This window comes from Anopheles cruzii, chromosome 2 (assembly GCF_943734635.1).
Source record: "Anopheles cruzii chromosome 2, idAnoCruzAS_RS32_06, whole genome shotgun sequence".
Classification (NCBI taxonomy): domain Eukaryota; kingdom Metazoa; phylum Arthropoda; class Insecta; order Diptera; family Culicidae; genus Anopheles; species Anopheles cruzii.
In genome coordinates, this window is record NC_069144.1 from 31,861,122 (window position 1) to 31,881,527 (window position 20,406).

At 45.6% G+C, this 20,406-nt stretch overlaps 1 long non-coding RNA gene across 2 annotated transcripts; it reads right to left on the reverse strand.

Moving 5' to 3' along the window:
* Positions 1 to 11,080: 11,080 nt before the first annotated feature.
* Positions 11,081 to 11,759, reverse strand: LOC128268302 (uncharacterized). Of its 2 annotated transcripts, none has more exons than XR_008269134.1 (3): positions 11,653 to 11,759; positions 11,399 to 11,551; positions 11,081 to 11,320 (listed from the first exon to the last, which is right to left on the reverse strand). It is a non-coding gene; the product is annotated as an uncharacterized LOC128268302 (long non-coding RNA). The 2 variants fall into 2 exon arrangements; XR_008269133.1 differs by having other exon boundaries at positions 11,625 to 11,758.
* Between the last annotated feature and the right edge of the window lie 8,647 nt (positions 11,760 to 20,406).

The following is a 20,406-nucleotide window of genomic DNA, read 5'->3' on the forward strand; positions in this document are numbered from 1 at the left end:
AATTAATTGAAAGTCCTAATAATTGATTTTCTCTACGACTATGAATTACTGCACGCTTGGTTTACAGTATGAACTTTTCGATTGGTTTGGGTGACATAAGAAATATCCGCTCTTATGGTTAATCTTGTTTCCTTCATTCATTCATTGCACACGGATTCACAACAACAAGTGGAGAGATTAGCCGTTACTGTTTACCGAGGAGTCGCTGCCGTCGATGCCACGTGACTTCGTTGGTGTCCGCGAAGTACGAATGTTTCAATGACCCTCTGGTCGGGCGGACCAATCAAGTTGCGAAGAACTGCGGCGTAGCGATCGTTTCGGTCCCGCAAATACCTTGCCATTTCGGGGGGCAAGAAAGCCCCCGCGGACCAGATAAGGAACACTAGTCAACAACGAACGACGAACGACTTTCGGAACAACCGTTGCACTTCGGGCGGAGGCCAAGTAATTTGTCGATCGTGACACTAGACGTAGACGGCGCACTATCTGCCGGGCTATCTTATCAAACCAAAACCCCACGGTGTGCAGTGGGGCATGCACTGGGCACTTATTACGGAATGCAGTTGCAGCCGGTGCAGTTTTTATTTTGTTTTAGTTTTGGGTGCGATCGCGGTTGCTTGTTTGGGTTATAACCGTGCGCCGATCGTTTTGACGTCATCTCGCGCGCGCTCCGAAATGAGGTCAAGGAGATAAGAAGAAGATGATGGCAAATAAAAATTGCCCGTTGCCCGATGGTCGACTACCGATTCGTGGAGGCAAAAATTGAACGGCACGGCGAGGTCGCTCCGTGGAAGGAATAAATTCCACGAGTCACGAGGTTTCGCAAGTGAATTACCGCAACGTTACGGAGAGCTGCTTTTTGTCTACTTTCGAATCGTAAATGACTATCAAATTTCATGCCTGAGGAAGGCACGTAAACAGGCGTTAAGGTGCGCCGTGTCCGGTTGCGGCCAGGATCGGTCCGTTGCGAAATCCGACGGTCCGCTTAACCCGCCTACGATGGCACGGCAGTGGCAGTGGAATGTTCTAAAAGGTAAACGATTATTTGTAGGGTAACGTAAACTGTGGATGTAGTGCAATAAGATGTGCCACAAAAAATGCATCCAGAGTGTTATATCGTGATGGTGAGCTTCGTTTTAGGTCAAGGAAGCGCTCAAGGAGACCGTAGCCACTTATCACCCCGGGCGTCTTATCAAATAACACCTATTTCACAACACAATTAACACTCGCAGCAGAGAAGCCCCCAAAAAGCCTCGTGGTTGATAAAATGGTGTGTTCTAATTTCGGAATGCGGTGGCAGCGACCCGCTAAGAAGTGCATGCACGAAAAAGTGCAACGCAGTTATCAAAATTTACACCTCCCGCGACGCCCAGATGCGCCACCACAGCAGATGCGTTCTGACCTCATTTCGGTCGGATGGCGAAAACACGGAAAAAATCGATCCTCGCCACACGTTTAAGCGGCGTTACCTTTTTTTTCGCCTCCAGCAAATCGTGTGCTCAGTTGTGCAAAGTGCAACTGCATCAACCTTCTCGCAGGCTGGCGTATCTAATCGTTGGCCCACTTCGGCGCGGCCGTCTGTCGTTTTCCAAATCATTGTTCCAAACATTCAACACTGTCGGGGAGGCTGTTAGAGGTCTTCCGGGACGTTTGTGTCATTTGTTAACTTAAACGATTCGATGTTGTAAATATGCATAGGGAATGTGGGGAACTTTCGAAACATTTTGAAGATAATTTTTGTAGATGATGGTGGTCGTATGGCGTTTGTTTCTAGAACTACCGATAACTTGACGTTTAAGGCGTCTTTTTTATTTTGGAAATTGTAAGCATTTAGTATACAGTTATTGTTGGGTTTTAGTATAGTGTTTATTAATTAACGGTGGAGATCGCCGCACAAGTACTTTTTTATTCGCACTTAGTATCGAATTTAGTCGTGATTCGATTTTAGTGACGCGCGGATAAAATTAGTCTACTCTGCTTTGCGGGCTAGTTCGATCTCATCGCTAATCCTGATCGTCTCTTCACTCACTCCTCTCTCTCACTCTCTCTCTGCTCTCTTACTCTCGCTTCTATCACTCGGTCACGGTCGATCGGTGACCCTATCCTTGCGTCTCTCCAGCGCACTCTGTCGTTTAGAGCGCTTATCGAATTATCGTTTATGTGGCTCCGGTGGAGACGTACCGCTATATTTACCAACACTTATGGAAATGGCTCGAACAAACGAAACGAAGAAAGTTGGGAAATATTAAAAACTTATTTCCAAAGTGGTGAGCCTTCAACTTAAACTGTACTAATTTTAAAAAGTTCATTTCACTTAAGCTCATTTCCACCTCAGTGGTTATGTTAATAAGCAGAATTGTCCTGTTTTGGGCTCGGAAAACCTACACGTCGTGCAAGAGAAGCCAATGCACCGACAACGAGTGAGTGTTTGGTGCGAATTTTGGTCACAATCGATATTTTGCGCCCCATCTTCGAAAACCGAATAATCAGTAGAAATGTTGTTGCCTCCAAGAAGCCGCGATTTGGCACCATTGGGCTATTATCTTTGCGGAGCGGTGAAAGATAATTTTTTTATGCCTTAGAAGAACGGACCGGGCCGTTTTTATGAAAGACTAGCTGATCCCGGCGCGCGTTGCCACGCCTCATTTCATCCTCATTTCTCGATTATCCGACGTTTCAACGGACTTCCTGGTGACGTATCCGATCAGCTTCCCTTTGCATTTCCCGTTACTTCTACTTTTCAGACGATCGGGCTTCCCGGTGACGTATTTGTTCAGTTTCCCTTTCCTCGTCCCGTTACTCTGTTCCGAATGATAGGGCTTCCCGGTGATGTATCCGATTGGCTTTCCTTCCCGTTTCCCGTTGGATACATGGCAAAACTCGCACCAGCTAAATTTGACTCAAATTGTTTGAACACTTTTCGAATTTTGCTGAAATTTACCCAAATTTTGTATGGGAGCCACCATTTGGAAAGTGGCGAGGGGTTTCAAACATTCACCAGAACATTTCCCCTTCCCAAAAACTCCCACCTGCAGAATTTGGTTCGATTTGTTCGAAAACAACCCGAATTATGCTGAATTTTATGTTACGTTTGCATGGGAGCCCCTCTTCCGGAAGGTGTGAAATGTACTTTTTCTACTATATGATCCTAATTGAAATCTAGAAGGCTGTAGCAGTCCGTTTCTATCTCTCTCTCTCTTTCTCTCTCTATCTTTTTCTGTCTCTCTCTCTCTTTCTTTTGTTCTCTCTTTCTCTCTCTCTCTCTCTCTCTCTCTCTCTCTCTCTTTTTCTCCCTATATCTGTTACTCTCTCCATCTCTCTCTCTCTCTCTCTCTCTCTCTCTCTCTTTCTCTCTTTCCCTCTATCTCTATCTCTCTATCTCTCTATCTCTCTATCTATCTATCTCTTTCTCTCTCTCTTTCCTACTCTATCTTTCTCTTCCTCTCTTTCTCACCTTCTTTAAAAATTAAACGCAAACTACGCAGTTCCTTCCAACATCACACTACTTCAAGATGGATGGAAGGAGGGGGTGTGATAGGTGGAAGAAGAAAGAAAAAGGCTTTTAAGTGAATCCTATCGATTTACAGACCACCAAAACCTAAGAAACGATACCAATATTGCCCTTGGACGTATTTTAAGGATTGGGGTTGTATGGGGACCCCTTCTTCCCCTCGTCCTGCAAGGACCAAATTTTGATACATGGTTTCTCGGGTGACCATCAACTACTGCGCAAGTTTTGATGAAATTCGATTCATAACTTGTGGAGTAATTGATGTTTTAAACAGTTAGTTGTATGGGAGGGCAAAGAAAGAGGGGGGTGAGGGGTTTCTAACCTTGACTATTGCACTCCCCGGCCCCAAAAACCCCTGTGTACCAAATTTCGAGTCAATCGGTCCAGTAGTTTCGGAGTCTATAAGGAACATACAGACAGAACGGGAATTTTATATATATAGATAAATGTTCCGCGAACAAACCAGCATCCATTAACGACCTCAAAACCGAAAATTAAATGGGTACTGTCGAGATAGGACCTAATACAATCGAAAATGTGCTCAAAAATTGGGTCAACCGAATGGACTACTTCTAAGCCAACCGTGGTGGACATTTGACCAACTAAATGCAACTAAATCTGAAGGCTTCGAAAAATATTCCGCCTTTATTATTTTTATAACAAAATGAAATCTTAAATTTTGAATGTTCCACCCTGTAATTATTGTTTATCAATAACTTCAGATATCGGTGAAGGAGATTATTACGCCAAGAGTATCTTGCACTGATTTCTACCATACAGTGACTCATGTTCACATTCATAAGTTTATTTTGGTAATAAAAATCCCGCACCCAAGTCAGACAACGAGCAAATATATACACCAAAAGACCAATGCACCAAGTTCTGTGACGGAAACAATCTGTACAACTTTGTCAAAAATCCGAAAAGTTTACTACTAGTACACTTACCGGCGAGTGGTAAGCTCGGGTTGCCAAAGTGTACACTCGCCCCACAAAATGGCAGTGGCTTCCAACTGGCAGTCTTATTTGATAGTCAAGTCGAGCCGGAAATGGCTAGCCACGTCCGGTGCAGGAGTTGAAAGTGATTGTGACACAATAATTTGAAATTGTTTTGCTAGAAAATTGCAAATCCATCGCTGCGGGGCACCGTCGCTCGTAGAATATCGTTAGGACACTGGCTGGCTGGGATCCGTAGAACGGCCATGATTGCGGCAGGTGCGCCAGCGTTGCGAGAAACAGGGCAACATCTAAAGAAGGAACTTTCATTTCACAAAGCGTGCACAATCCCTATGCCCGGTAGCTCTTTCGTGAGCGTGACTCGATGGGAGTTCACCCTCTGCATCGGAAAGCACCGAACTGCCAAGCGAGGCCGAGAGGGGGGTTGCATTTCTATGTCTTTGGGCGGCTTCCCCTGTGCAGCATTCGGAGCAAGCATCCATCAGGTTCAGGATGATGTCCGGGCAAAAGGGAACCGGTTTGCCGGTCGCCTGTGCCGTTTGTTGTGCTTTCAAAAAGTTGAAATACTCTCAGGGCGATTTTCCCGGCCGCCATCGTTTGCATTTGATAGCGCTGGTTCGGTTTCGAATGGTTCGGAAACGGTTCGAAACGCTGTTGTCACTTCGTCGGGACCCGTCGGTTGGGGTGTCCGCACGGCGTACACTGTTTTCCATGGTAGAATTGCCACTTAACCCGCCGCTCGGCAGACGTGTCTAGTGGATTCTCGGCTGCACCCGGTTTAGGACCAGCCAGAGCCAGCATCGCCCAGCTACGGCTTTTCAAGGGTGTCAGCAGCCAGACTCGATGAAGAATCGCAATTTCCTTCGTTTCGTGCATCGGGAAAAATATTGACATCTTCCCGCAACCAACTTACACAGCCAACTTTTTACTCTACTTCGGCTCTGACGGCCCTGGGAGTCGATACTATTATGCAGCCGACGGGTGATTGACCATTTTTGTGTCGGACCAAAGTCAACAACTTCAGTCGGATGCTCCTGGTATCAGTGAAACTGAGGAAGGTTCTCGTTTTTTTTTACTAGCGCTCTGATCGTTATTTCAGCATCGGGCAACATCGGATGTTGACATAAATTTCTACCACGGCGTTCAAAGTTGGCAAAGAAAATGGCTGAAGAGTGTCTTGTGCCTTGAATAGAGTTTCTCACTGCTTGGTCCAGATGCGAAACCCGTACTCGAAACATATCGCGGCTCAACTCTTCAGTAAAATGATTTGAGGACATTTAACCTCGTGTTTCTGAGCTAGTAATGCAGAGTTATTTATCGTCTATTTTCAAAGAAGAACCTCAAAAACATATACTAGGTCTATGCGTTGACAATCGGACTGTTTTTAACACACAAAAATCGTTTATAAAATTTTAATGCGATCGTCTATACATTTGTCCTATCTCTCTGCTAAATCGTGGATTCCCAAACGAAATAATTAATAAAAATAATAGTGATATGAAATTAAAAGCTTTTAATGAAATATTCTCATAGAGTTTGTACTTTGACAACAGTCGATTCTGATAAGATATTTTACAATAATTTTTTTGCACATTTTGGGTATTATCTTGGTCATAACTTGGCGACTGTTATTTTTCAAATCGAAAACGGCTCGTGTTGTGTAGTTCGTTGCCCCGACTTGCGTAAGCTACATATCTTCTAAGTCCATATCTTGAATTGCAGTCAAAAGAAACAAATACTATCAACTGGTGGTATCGCTCGGAATTGACGCTGGTGGTCTATCTTCGTCGTTATCGAAAAAATAACGTAAAATGACGCCACAAGCCCATAATGCGCATCATACAGTTATTTTTTTCTGGATGTAGCGGCCTCTCTACAATCGATTGGGGGTTTCCAGTCTAAAATAGCAGACATTCAATTTAAGACTTGGATTAACAGATATGTTCGAAAACTGTAACGTGTGATAGCCCTGTGATTTAAAAACTACAAAATGCAAACTGTAAAGCCCGAGCAAAGAATTTAACAGTTTTTGTTAACATACTTAATCGGAAATTGTCCGACCATTTTCAACAAACAGTTTAACAATTGCCTTTTCTGATGAGAAACTGTTTCCGTGCTCATATCGGGATCGGATCAAACTTACGGCCGTGTCGTACCTTCCGTTTCGATACCAGAACTGTCACTCTGCTTGCCGTGGCCTTGAACTTCTTGAGGTTGCGCTACGCGGCACGTCAAGCATTAACGCGGAGTACGATCTTTGCCAGCTGCACCGCCGTTCCTCAGTTGTTCGGAGCCATAAACTTCCCCGGCAACTTCTTCACGCGGGCTGATGATTACTTTCCCGGTTCGGTGTAGTTCCCCACCGAGGCGGGGACTAGCGGCCACTCATCCCCCGTCCCAGTTGGATCGTTCAGCCACATGCTTTCTCACATTTCCGGTCCGGTGTCACCGGCGAGACCGGCGAGGCTGTGGAACGCGAATGGAAGGATGACTAATAATGTAGAACCATAATTTTATTACAGTTCATTGGCACTATCTCTTGGGCCCGTGAGTGAGCTGCACCGGGGCTGCTGCAAATGTTTACGGCTGCACCGGCCATTCCTCGCTCGAGTTTTGTGTTTATATTTCCCAATGTCAATGTGATTGATGAAGAATTCCCGACCGCGCGGATGCGCAGTGGTGGGCCACCGTCGACAGTGCGCCCGTCGGGCTTCGCCAATATTTGTCGGCATGGGGACGATAGTGGGGACTGTCTTCAACTCTTCCCGGTGTCGGTTCGTTGGACGAATGCGCCAAGCCAGAATGAAGACAAAGTGCAGCAACGTGCCGGGTCTCGGGTTTTCAGCTCACGCTCGGGCGGTCATTAAAATATCCAGAATATCCGCCCATTCCTTTGAAGGCGAGCTACGGCACCGTTTTATGCAATTAGCTTAACGACGGATATTGACCTGCCGAAGCTCCTGACACTAGTTCCCGATGTAACAACTATTTAGTTGAAGAATTATGATACAGATCTCTACTACGTTAGACAACACAAAAAAGCATGAACCAATTGAGTGAACGCATTGGAACCGATGTCTTCTTCAACAAACCGACATCTGGTAAAGGGATGAAAACACCAGGACTGGTGTTTTCGGCCGTAACACACTCGGCCGTAAAAGATAAATTTAACTCCGCGTAAGGACACGGGCACGGGTTAACGTCCACGTCTTGGGCCCGCGTGCCGCTGACAGGAAGTTGTCTCAATCGTCTTCGTCTGCGACAAACGGCTTACCCCAAGTAAGGTAATTCTGATTTTCTGCCCCAGCGCGCGCCGCGTCGTCTTTGGAATTTTCCACCGACTCTGTCAGAGGCCTGACAATGACAAAGCTGCCACCGACCGTCGGTGGTAATTTGTGACACTTTACATTTGCAGCAGGAAAAACCACGCCACGATGCACCGCACGTTGCACTGCGAGGCCTGCTGCTGCTCGGGGCTGTCGGGTTTGGGGTCGCGAAAAATGATGGACGTCTCCTGGGGCGGGAGGAGCAGGCCAATGGGCGACACAATCGATGCCGCGATTTTCCACCGTGCACCGTGGAGCCGCGGCGAGGGAGCAAAAAAGGGAAACACGCCAGCAAAACTGAAGGAAAAAAGTATTAAACGCGTTCGAGTTCAACCGTGAAGCTGACAGTTGGCTGGCTGACCGGCTGAAAGTAATGGGAAAATCCATCCCATCTGCCACACCCGAGGGAAAACGACATTTGCGTGATAATTCGATCGACCGCAGGATGGCGCGCGGGTCGCTGACCTCGCTAGGAAAACGCTGTCGCAGTCCACGACAGTCGCGCTTCTAAGCCAAGTCGGTTGACAGAGATTACCGTTGGCCGATAATGTGCAGCGTGACGTGTGATGCAACCTCCGCGGATGTTCGCGAAATTTGGACCCGAAAATAAACAGGACGCATGTCGGGCGAGGGGGGTCGGCAACTCGAAGTCCGATGACCGCTCTGTGACCCGGCTACCTACATGCGTGCCGCGCGCTTATCTGCTACCCCGGGCCCCGGGTCATTGATCGGCCGATCTGGCAGGCTCGCGATATGATTTCTGACCACACGCGGGGCACGGGGCCCCGAATCTTGACCGTGAATTAATGCTTTCCGGTCGATGACCCCCGTGCGCTCGCGCCCGGTCGCGATCGCCCAGCAGGGAACCACTTCGCACGCAGACCAGTCAACGGGCGGCCAACGAACGGGATGTAAGACACCATGTCAAATCGTGTGTGATCGTGGGGAGGTTGCGAGGTGAATGTCCTGGCTGCATGCTGGTTGCTGGGAGTAGCAGCATGGCCAGCATGGCCAGCATGTGTTTCTTGAAATTAGTTTCACAAAAGTTCTCACAAAACCGGAACATCAAAATGCAAATGGCACCCAGCACTGAATACTGTGGGTTGCCCTCGGCAGCAGTTTGAATGATCCCTTACGCCTAGAGTTCCACGAGTCGATAAAAGTCGAGTTGAGTGAGCCACGAACTGCCGTTTAAACTGCTTGACCATCCGCCTTACTCACTAAATCTTACGCCCTAAGCGACTGCTTTTTATGCTGTATCTTCGGTCGGAATAATTTCCAACGACCCTCACATAAATCGTCAAGTCTTTCCTTCCATTTCCAGAAAATGTACAGAAATGAGCAAAATACCAACGCTTTGTCGGAGTCTAAAATCTAGATAAACAGCGAATGCGCACTAGTCCTGAGCACTAGTTGATCGTGCTCTACCCCTTTTGACATGTATTTCTAAGTCTACGCAATATGCACTCAAATATGTAACGCAAAGTGGCAAAGAAACGCACCGATGCTGCCGCTGGGGGGATCGGACGGCAGTCACCGAAAGTTGAACCGGCGGAACGGTTGGAACGATCCCTGACCCGCGCAATATTTTTGCACAAGGTCATCTATTTTTGCGACTCGCGGGCTAGCGCGGCAACCCGCGGTAGTCACGGTGCGAGCCATTCGATGGCGAAGATCGTAAAAACTGCGCGACGAACCAAACTCGACCATACGAGCGACGACAACGGGCAAACGATTTGCCGTCGTGAAGAGTTTACGGGCCCCAAAATGCTAGTTAGTTTGAGTGAGCTGCAATTCGGATTGATTCGATGCTGTTCACTTCATTAATGTTGCCACGAAATATAGGGGAATTCGATTATAACTAAGAAAGTGTTCCCCGTAATCCCCGTTCTATGCAACAGATGCTTCGTTTAGGTTCTTATCTCAACTATAGACTGTAAAAGGTATCCTCGGATCGATCTCTTGATTTTAGCAGAAGTTACATGGTGCTAAGTGAGGCGAAAATGTTGGTTACGGAATGATCTGGGTCGACTTTGCGTCGAAATGATCACGATTTGATCAAGAAAATGTGATGCAACAACTTCCTCGTGATACAAAAACCAAGAATAGTCTCTAACTAAAAATCAGTCTTTTCGACGCACAGCAAAACACGCAAACGACTTATAGCATTCAAATACCAGAACTAAAACTACGAAACCGAATTGTATTAGGTATTCTAAAACGAAATCCATTATTTTTGCGTGTACTTCAAAATGTTATTTAAGATGCTTTCAATGGTCCAATTTGCGTCAAATATGCACCATTTTGTTAAAAAAATTTTTGTGTTTTTTTAAATACTTTTATAATGCCGCTCTTGTAAAAGGCTTAGTCGTTATTGGCGAAAAACTTGAGCAATCCATTTTTACAATCCTTTTTTGTTCTCAGTTTTTCATCACTCAGAAAAACTCAGGAGGAACGATCATTTTCACACAGCATTGTCGTATGTATCCCAATCCTTATCCCCAGTACCCATCCGTTTAAGAAATGGGTCGATTTCGTTCCGTTTGGCAAAAACTTTGCAGATGGCAATTCGAGCCATAACATTTTATGGTGTAAATAGTGTGGCGCCCAAACTTCGAGCTTCTTTGTGAATCCAGCTTTGCGCAAATGACTTAAAACTGTTTGATAGTTAATCTTCAGCTCCTGACCGATGCTCTACTAACATGCCGATCAACTTTGATTATTTCTGTGATTTTATCCACAATTTTGATGACCCTACCTAGGCTTTAACATAAAAAATAACTGAATAGGGTCAACAAAGCCTAAATTTAACGTAGCTGTTACTGTGGTGCCAGACGGCACGAAACAGTTACGCGCAACATGTAACTTGGTGTCAAATCTGTTTCGTGCCGTGTGGCAGGTCTAATATTACAGCAACAGAAATGTTGAATGAGACAGACAGAAAGAGAAATGTCAAACTTGTTTACATTCGTGTTTTTGGCCCGAGAAAATAGAAATCGGAGAGGTAAGTTGATTTCTGAATAATCTTTTCGCTTTTTTTAGATATTGTTGCTGTACCGGCAAGATGGGATTGAACAAAGTGACAACAGGCCAATCGTCCGGCACCAGGACCGCACATCCAGGATCATTGCTAGCCAAACAGAGCTGATGAAAGAGATGACCATTACGGCGAACAGATGTAGAGTTTACGAAAAAGCCACACTAATTCACCTTATTTCCCGAACATCCGGATTCATATTATACTGGGAGTGATCACGAAGAAATAAATGCTTGGTGCCATGCTTGGAATTATGCTGGTTTATTCTCTGCTAAGATTGTTTTGTACAGGAATCTGTAAGCTTGTGTTTCTAGCTATGCCTCGGGCAAATCCCGGACGGCGTCTGGCGTGCAGCTTGTTACTCGTCGCGAAGGGATGGGCGACGCCGAGTCCGTCGGTGAATGGTTTATAGTAAAAACCGCATGTAGGAGCGAGAGATGGTTCCATGGATAACATACGCGTCATTATTCATGCTGAAGTCGAAGAAGCACTGTAAAAAGCAAATGTACACCTTCTTGTAAACTTCCAACAAAATTAACCATCAATAATGACCGTCACTAATAATCACCTAACCAAAACATTAACTTCGATGTTCATAACTAATTGTTCCGTCCACCGGATCCGGAGCGTTCCGGATAACCAAGCTCACTACGCATTTATCCGAAACATACTTACCAGTTTTACGTATCTTTTTTGCTCCGGTTTGCTACCCATTTTATTGCTGAAATGGAGATAAACTTATAGTTAAAATTCAAAATAACATCACAAATAAAAATCTTTGCTTGTTAACAAACCTCTGTTTTCGTTTGTTTGTAAACAAACCTCTGTTTTCGTCTGTAATGCGCCCTGTTGCAGGGTCTGCAGACCCACAAAGCTTTTGACACCTACTGATCGCTTTACTGTCAAAATTGTCGCGGTTGGAGGCTGATATATCGTTTGTTTCGTGCCGTGTGGCAGCCCAGTTAGAGCATCGGCACCATAAACACCATGCAAAATTTCAGCGGCCTAGCTTGAATTTTCGCCTTTAAAAAATAGTTGTAAAATGTACTCAATTTTGTCTTTGGTGACTTCCATTGACTACATCCTGTAACTCACAAACGAATGGAACAAACAATAAACAGTGAAAGCATCTTTTTAAGTGTTAAGTATTAGCTTTAAAACAAGCCCAAACTTAAAACTGTACGATCGATACTTCACGAGATATCGATCACTTAAGTCATGTACCGTGGAAATAATGGATTTCTTTTTAGACTACCACATACAGATGTTCTAGATACAAACTGATGGCTCTTGCTGTCAATTTAGTCTTCCTAATTATGTCTTTTTGGCAACATTACCTTGCTTTGACATCAGGTAAATGATTTGATGTTGAAAAAAAAATTAATTTAGTTAATTTTTTGAAGAGTTACACCATGTCGATTTGTGTGTCTGGAAAGTGGATTCATTTGGAGATTCATAAAAAGAAAAAATCATGGGGCATGAGGGTCCGGGATTCCCGATTATCGGATTCCTGATTATCGATTATCATTCATTTTCATCGATGGGACACTCATTGGCTGAGCAGCACTTCGATTCCTACGAGAAAGTCGAAAGTTGGATGACTAATTGGTTTGTTTCAAAAGACGAAGAACTCTTTCGACTTGGAATCCACGATCTAGCAGAGAGATGGGAAAAATTTAAAGCCAGCGATAACATAGCATTTTTCATTTCAAAGTAATAAACGTTTGCTTTTTTTGGAAAATTTCAGTTTCATAGTTTTAGACTTGGCAGTATTCTTCGTTGAAAGTTTGGCCATTTGGAAGGAATTCTTGAAGGAATTCCCAACACGATAATTAAAGAAAACTGTTTCCTGGGTTTTCTGGTCACAGTAGTATTCTCTGATCTTTCGACAAATGCATCAGTTTCCATGTGCGCAACATATGAATAATGTATGAAACGGTGGTGTCCAAAAGTTTGTCAATGTCAACTAGTTGTCAACTAGTGGTCGGCATATGAGAGAATGCGAAAATGGAGCGTCGTTCGAAGGGATCACGCTCATTTGCTTGCTAAACTGCAAATCAACTTTACCGGTCAAATTCAACTCATTCGATTCAGTGTGCTGTGCGGTTGCAGTCAATGTAATGGGAGAACAGGAATCAAAACTTCGTCCGGCTCCATTCGCTTGCTGACTTCGGTTCAGTTTGTTACACAAACTGTATGACACAATCCCTGCCTTTGATACACCAGCATCGCATCGCATTGGATCGGTTCTATAGAAGTTGTGCCTGTTTCCAACTTTTTTTAACGGATGCCAAAAGTGAAATATGTTCAAATGAAGACTTTATTTTTACACTTCCGCCGTTCCGACTTGACGCAGATTTTTATGACCGACACAGCTTGCATATTGGTAGTTTGCCGTTGGCTGCTTCAATGCCAAGATGGGGGGCCCTGCATCTCCTGCGACGGCCACTTCGGTCGAACATAAACATTAATTCTTACGTACAAAAAAGGGGGCCATAAAATGGCTCCCATCAAATTCGCCATCCCGCGGCAGCCTGAAACGTCTGAACTATCAATTGTGTGCCTTCGGTGCAGGATCCCTTTGGTTGCCCGTTGCCCCACAGATTAGCATCTCCATTTATGATTTCTTCGGCCCGTTCATCATTCCTGTTGCCATTTTGCGCTGCTCCCGGTGTTGTGTGGCCCCCGCTGTTTTATGGTCTCATCTTGCTGCCCTTTTGGCCCGGGTGTCGTCGACCCAAAAGAACTTGCCCAAGCCGGCTCGGAGACCGGTGTGCACCGAAGATGTGGATGGCTAGTTCCGGTCGGCGTGGGCGGCCGGGCGGGTAGTTTCCCGACACTTTTCGTCACCTTCGCCGATACGCCCACCCATGCCGGGCGGGGGCCATTGGTTCGGCAGCAAACGGCAGGTCATAAAGAAAGCCTGGGCTCGATTACCGTTCCAGTGGCTTGGAATTTCGGAAGTAGCCAACCGTGGCGTCTGACCCCCTCGGGGCCTTCAGACACTTTCCGGTTGCTCGAGTGGAAAAGCAGCGTAAAGTTGTCGAAATTAACATTTATTACCCTGCAACGAGGAAATGGCGACCGGATCGCCGGTCGGCACTGCACCGGGGGAGGGATCGCCACTCCCGGCTGCCGGACGTGGCAAAATGGCAGACGTCATAAAAGCGGCGCTGGCTGGCTGGTGGGAACGAGGAAAAAAAAACAGCAACGAAAAGGTGAAGCATAATCCCTCCGGGCTCCGCGATTTGGATTCGGTGCAGTGCGCTTTCAATTATCCGCGCGTTCATTCGAACGACATTACCAGCTGAGTGGATTGTAATAGAAATGTGCGCTGTGCACCGTAAAAAATATCAGCGCTGCAGTTAAGATGAAATGGAAAGATGGAGCTGTGCCACCGAATCGAGCCGGGGCGGAATGATGCCAGCCCGGGAACCCCGGGAATCGTTTTTGGAGAATCGTTTAATCAAATTATATCGCTCACGGAAGTGCATTCAAATGAGCATTTAAAGCAAGGTGCGCTTCATTCTGCTTGGCTTCCTCCCAAAGACCACTGGCCACTTCATTTAACAATGATTCGAATGTTCCGTTTGGCTTGACACGAATAGCCTGCTTACGAATCGCTCCTTGAAGAGGGATTTGCAGGCGATTATCAGTGGAAAAGACGAGCAAATAGATTTTTTGCATTTGGTAAACTCGAGAATAAATCTAAAAAAAACGACACGTCACACGAGGGGAATCCAAGAGCCGCGGCGGCAATGTCAGGCGTCATCAGGAACGCAAATGTGCGCCCTCGCTAATGAGCGTCACACGTCTTCGGGCGCGCGTACGTGACAATAGTCAATTTCCCTCGGAAGCCCATGGACGGGACCCCTTTGACGTGTCGGGCCGGTCGATAAATCTGACCGAACTGGCAATACGGGGCGTGCCACGTTGCACCACGAAATGCACACGCGAGCACACGTACCTCTCGCGGGGGTGTTGCTCCGGTTTCCGATGGGAGGCCTCTCAACGGATCGAGACGGATTTATTTCCGGTCAAAACTCCCAGTCCTCAGACGTCAGGCTGGTGCCAAACAGCGGTGATTAGAATATGCTTTGATGTAGGTATAAGTTATAAGTGTTGTGATAAGTTGCTTCCAGTAAACTGGCATTCAATAATGGGACAACCGATGCAACTACCCAACGGGTTTAGTAGCACCCAATAATTATTTATTAGGTGTGCAAATTAATTCTTGCAGTTTTTATTCGATATTTGTGACCTAACTACTGCAACAAAACGTATGACTACCTTAATGAATGTAATGTCCGTCGTTAGCTACTACTTTCTGTCATCTTTTGGCTAGTTCCTCAATTCCTTGTCGATAGAACTTCTTATCTTTAGAAGCGATCCCCTCAGAGACCTATTTTCCAATACTTTTATGATAAGTGAACCCCTGTGCTGCCTAATCGTTACTCATGCAACGGAACAAATAGTACTCCGGAAGAGCAACATCTGGTTAAAAAATCCCGGAGGTTAACATTTTGACAGGTTTGGCGATGTGGGGTCGAGCGTTATCATTTTTAAAAATCAACTTATCATGTCTTTTATGCGATTCTCGTCGTTTTATGGCCAAAACTCACTTCAAACCCATTAATTGTTGTCGATGGGATTGTCCATCAATAATTTCATTAGGTTTTGAAAGCTCAAAATACACCACACCTTTCATATCCCTCCATATGCACAGCATAACCGTTGCAAAGTGAATATTTCGCTTTGGTTGCGATGGATCTGGTTCATCAGGCTGTATCCTGGACTTTATGAGCTTAGGATTCTTGTAATAACTCCTCTTTTCATCGCCAATGTTGATTCAGTACAGGAACCCCTTTCTTTTCTGCCGTGCAAGTAGAAATTCGCAAATGGTTTTCCGTCTTTCAATGTCTCCTTTTTCCAATTCTTGTGAAACCCATGAAACATTTTTCTAATGATTCCCACAGCACTCAGACGATGGGAAACTGTCGTGTGGTCAACTACTAACATTTCTGCAACCTCTCTTTACATCTGAAATGTATTAGGTCTAGGTGTTAATTCGTGCGGTTTTTATTCAATATTTATAACCTAATTACAACTACATAACGTATAACTAACTTATTGAAAGTATTGCCCGTCGTTAGCGACGACTTTCTCCCATCTTTCGGGTAATTCCTCGATTTCGTGTCGATAGAAATTCTTATCCTTATCAGCGATCCAGTCAGAGACCCATTTTTCTATACCTTCATAAGAGAAGAACCGCTGTGCTGCCAAATCGTTACTCATGTAACGGAACAAATACTAGTCAGAAAGAGCAACATCTGGTGAATAGCGCGGGGGGCTTAATAGTTCCCATCCGACATTTTCGAGATAGGTTTTGACCGGTTTTGCGATGTGGGATCGAGTTTTGCCTTTTAAAAAATCAGCTTATCATGTCTTTTATCCCATTTCCGTCGTTTCATGGCCAAAGCTTTACTTCAAATGGATTAATTGTGGTTTATGGGATTGTCTTTCAACAATTTAATAAGGTTTTAAAAGCTCAAAGTATACCACACCTTTCATATCCCACCATATGCACAGCATAACCTTTGCGCAAGGAATATTTTGCTTTAGTTGCGGTGGCCCTGGTTCACCAAGCTGTATGCAGGGTTTTTTGCGTTTAGGATGCTTGTAATAACTCCCCTTTTCATAACCAGTGACGATTCGGTACAAGAACCCCTTTTGCAGCCGTGCAAAGCAGTAATGAAAAAGTACTCCCCGCAAAACTACTCTACAAGGAACAAAACTTGACATGTTCAAATGCTTATAAAAGGTGTTGTTTGCACTTTAGCAAAAAAACATACACTGCGTTAGATGCGTAATGACAGTAGCTGTCAAACACATATTTCATTTCAAAAATATTCGTTATACTTAGTGAGCAGTGCCATGTATTGTAAAACCGCACGAATTAACACCTAGACCTAATATCACGATCGAGCATTGCTGCCAATACTTTATCATCATCCTTTCTTGGACTGTTCAGGTCGCTCTTGGTCTTGCAAGCCAAAATCACAACGTTTTAACCGTTATTAACCGTTTTAAACCACATCCGACACGTTCTGTCAGTAAAAGCAAGTTCACCATAAACTTTCATTAAAATTTGATGACTTTCGGTAGTCGGGTTCTTCACACTGAAGTAATGAAAATGTATTCCCCGCAAAAACGCTTTAACAGGAACAACACTCGATATTTTCAGATGCTTAAAACAAGTGTTGATTACACTTTGACAAACAATCTATATTGCGTATACTGCGCAAGTAGCTACCAAACACATATTTTATAAAAAAAAATCGTGACATTTAGCGAGTAGTGCCATGTATTGTAAAACTGCAAGAACTAAACGTTCTACACCTAATAATTTCTCTAGACACTATTCGTATTGGGACGAAAATGCACAACTTCCCGATGCCTCCTATAAACAAACGGCCAGATGTGCAGGCGATAGTGATACGCGATACTAATGGTCCTGTTTGTCATCTGTTAGATCAGCTTTAATCTTCTCCCATCGCTGTGGTCATCCTGCTGCCGCGGTCTCATTGGTTGCGACACGTCCGTGAAACGCCGTTGCCGTGCGCTATGGTATCTTCTTCAAAGGAAACCCCCCCAGCGATTGTGGAAAGAACCTTTCTCTCTCTCCCTCTCTCTCTCTCTATCTGTCTCGCCATTCTCCAACAGCCCCACGGGGCGATGGTTTCGGAATTTATAAATAATACTGTTTAGGAAATTTATGTGACACATTGGTGTAAATATATGTCACTTTCCGTGCCGAGAGCCTTTCTTCCGGGCGATGGGTGGGCTGGTTGGTGCGGTGGTTGCGGGTGGGATCAGGTTGATTGAGCGGGAAGCGCCCGGAACCAAATCTCGGCGCTGTGTCAAGTGTCCAAGAGCCCCAGCTGTCGCGACGACCAACCGACCAGCTCGACGCCAATAGATCTTCCGGGGACTGGACGGGGACTGGACGGGACCGGGGGACCGGCGCCAATTCCGCCGCACAACGCGTTTAATCCGAAAACGCCATAATGGGGTGCCGATGTCAGGGTGAATTATTTTTATTTTTGCTTATTATTTAATTAATATTCTAACATTACTCATCCTGACGGCAGCGGCTGATGTGTGCGTGCGTGTGTGTAGTTTATTGGTTTTGTCGCTTCACAATTGACTCTGGCCAGACCAGAGTGAGTCGAACCAGGAAGTGTTTGGCATCACAAGGACGGGCGATTGTAATTGGCATGGAAAGGGGTATCCTGCATGAGTCGCCGCAGCAGCGTAGAGACCGACTTTCGCGGACGTAATTACGTCGACAGTATTGTCAACTCAATGGCCATGGCGTGAGCTCATCGTTGCAGAATATTTAAAATGATGCGCGAATAATTGATAATTGTGGTACGCCGTAAAACGTGACCCACGTAAGTAAATTATTGATCGCCTGAGCAAAACACGTTAGTAGAAAGTTGCGAAATAGAAAGATTGAAACAATTTTTAAATACGGCTATTGTGTGCCCAGTCCATGCAGCTCGGTACTTCGAATCTTCACAATACTCATAACCATAATCACTTACAGGCAATAAGATGAGCTATTTTACAACAATCGCATTAACGCAGATTATGGCCGTTTAATGAACCATTGACCGTGATAGCCGGCAAGCAGAGGGTGACTGAATCCCCTGATCATGTTTGAAAACAGCGTTAACCCTAATTGCATCAGTAGACATACCAAAGACCCGCTGCCTGCGTCTTATCAAATTGTGTCGCCTTTCCAGCGGAACCAACTTTCAAACTTATTGATTTGAAAACTTGATTGTCGATTAACGACTTCTCACCCCTCGAGCCGACGGTTGTGCACGGTTTCTTATCCCGAAGTTTACTTTGTTGATAAGCCTGCATTGTTTGCCAAACAGTTGCAATAGTTATGCGCTATGCCATCCGCCCCAGCCCTCCCAGGTGACCAATCCATCCAGGAGAGGAGCTTCACGAAGTCCCACGCTCACACGCTATCAGCGCTTTATTATCGCGGCACGTTCTACTAAATCAAAACAATTTCTGCCCAATGGCCCAACTGATCTGACACTAATGGCGCATGATTTGGAGCGCAAATAAATCATTTTAACATCCTTTTTTCTCCACGCAGGCTGGTCGACTTATGCCGCTCTGGCGGATAAGGTTGTGTTATGTTTTTTTTTTGTTGCATTCGGAAGAAAGACGGCCACGGCGTAATAATTAATATCAACACATCGTTTTGTAACCGTAATTACCAGCGTGGGCCCTCTGTGGGCCAAGGGCACCACGGTGAACACGATTGTTTCATGAAGTTTGTGGTCCCTTTCGGCCGGCTTGTCCCGAAAGTGGCCCTCACGGCCTCACGATCGTTGCACGCGCCGGGGCCAAGCCTAGCCGATTCCGATAAGCATCAGTGTCGTTGACAGTCACTCCAACCGTTTCGTGTCCAGTGATGAGAATGCATGCAGAATGTTTGTCATAAAGTTGATAAATTAATCATGTACCTTGTGGGTTTATTATTTGTAACTTTCGGTAACGTGATATTTTTTGGTCCCCGCGAACGCCGGCGAATCTAGTAATAAGATATCAATCCTTGCCCAAGTCAATCATGCCGAAGTCGGACCCGAAAAGAATCGCACCGCGATGTGACGGTAATTAAAAACTCATTGTGCATGAGTCTTGCACGTCGTGCAGCGTCCTTCGCGCCCGCGGTGGGCTTCGGTACCGAGCACCGCGGACATTGACGGTTCCGCGAATGCCCAGCTCGCATGCTTCTCACTCAATGCGGTTGGTTTTTTACACGTTTCTTCGTAGGTGGTGACAGACAATCAATCATAACTGTCACATTGAACGTGTGTTTTTTGCGCAACACTCGGACGGCGATCTCGGCGATCTAGTGACCGCAACCGCCAACCTTCGATCCGTCGCGTCCTTTAAGGAGTGATCGTGTTTTGTTCCTTCTTCTGTACCGTAAAGTTAACTTTTCTATCGATCATGCAGCACCACAGTTCATGTAGCAGCCCGATCGGTGGATACGATAAGCCGAAAGGATTAATTAATCCACCGTGACGATTTACGACCGCCGCGTTGCCCTTTTAATGCCCATTCTGCCACCATCGTCTTGCCGATGTGTAAACAGCCTTTCACGCCTAGACCACGATGCTAAGCGGTTGGCCAACAGAGTGCAGAGTGCAGAAAAGACTGAGGCTGAGAGTCTCCGGAAATTTGTGTAATATTTTCACTGTGCAATTCCCCGCGCGCGCGAGCTAATGTCTTCCCGTCGCGGGCCTGTGGCCGGCGTTCGACTGTCGTCCGGATTGCCGCGGCCGCGACGACCGATAAAAAGCTGCCATTGCTGCACTTTTTTCGTTCAACGAGGACAACTATTTACATTTTTATCCCCCCGCTATCGGGAACCCCGGCTGGAAGGATATTTATTTGCGGATATTATTTCCACCGGAAACGGACGTACAGCATCGCACGGCGCGTCCTGCAGCCGGCGATATCTGCGCCGTTTTGGGACCGGGAAGC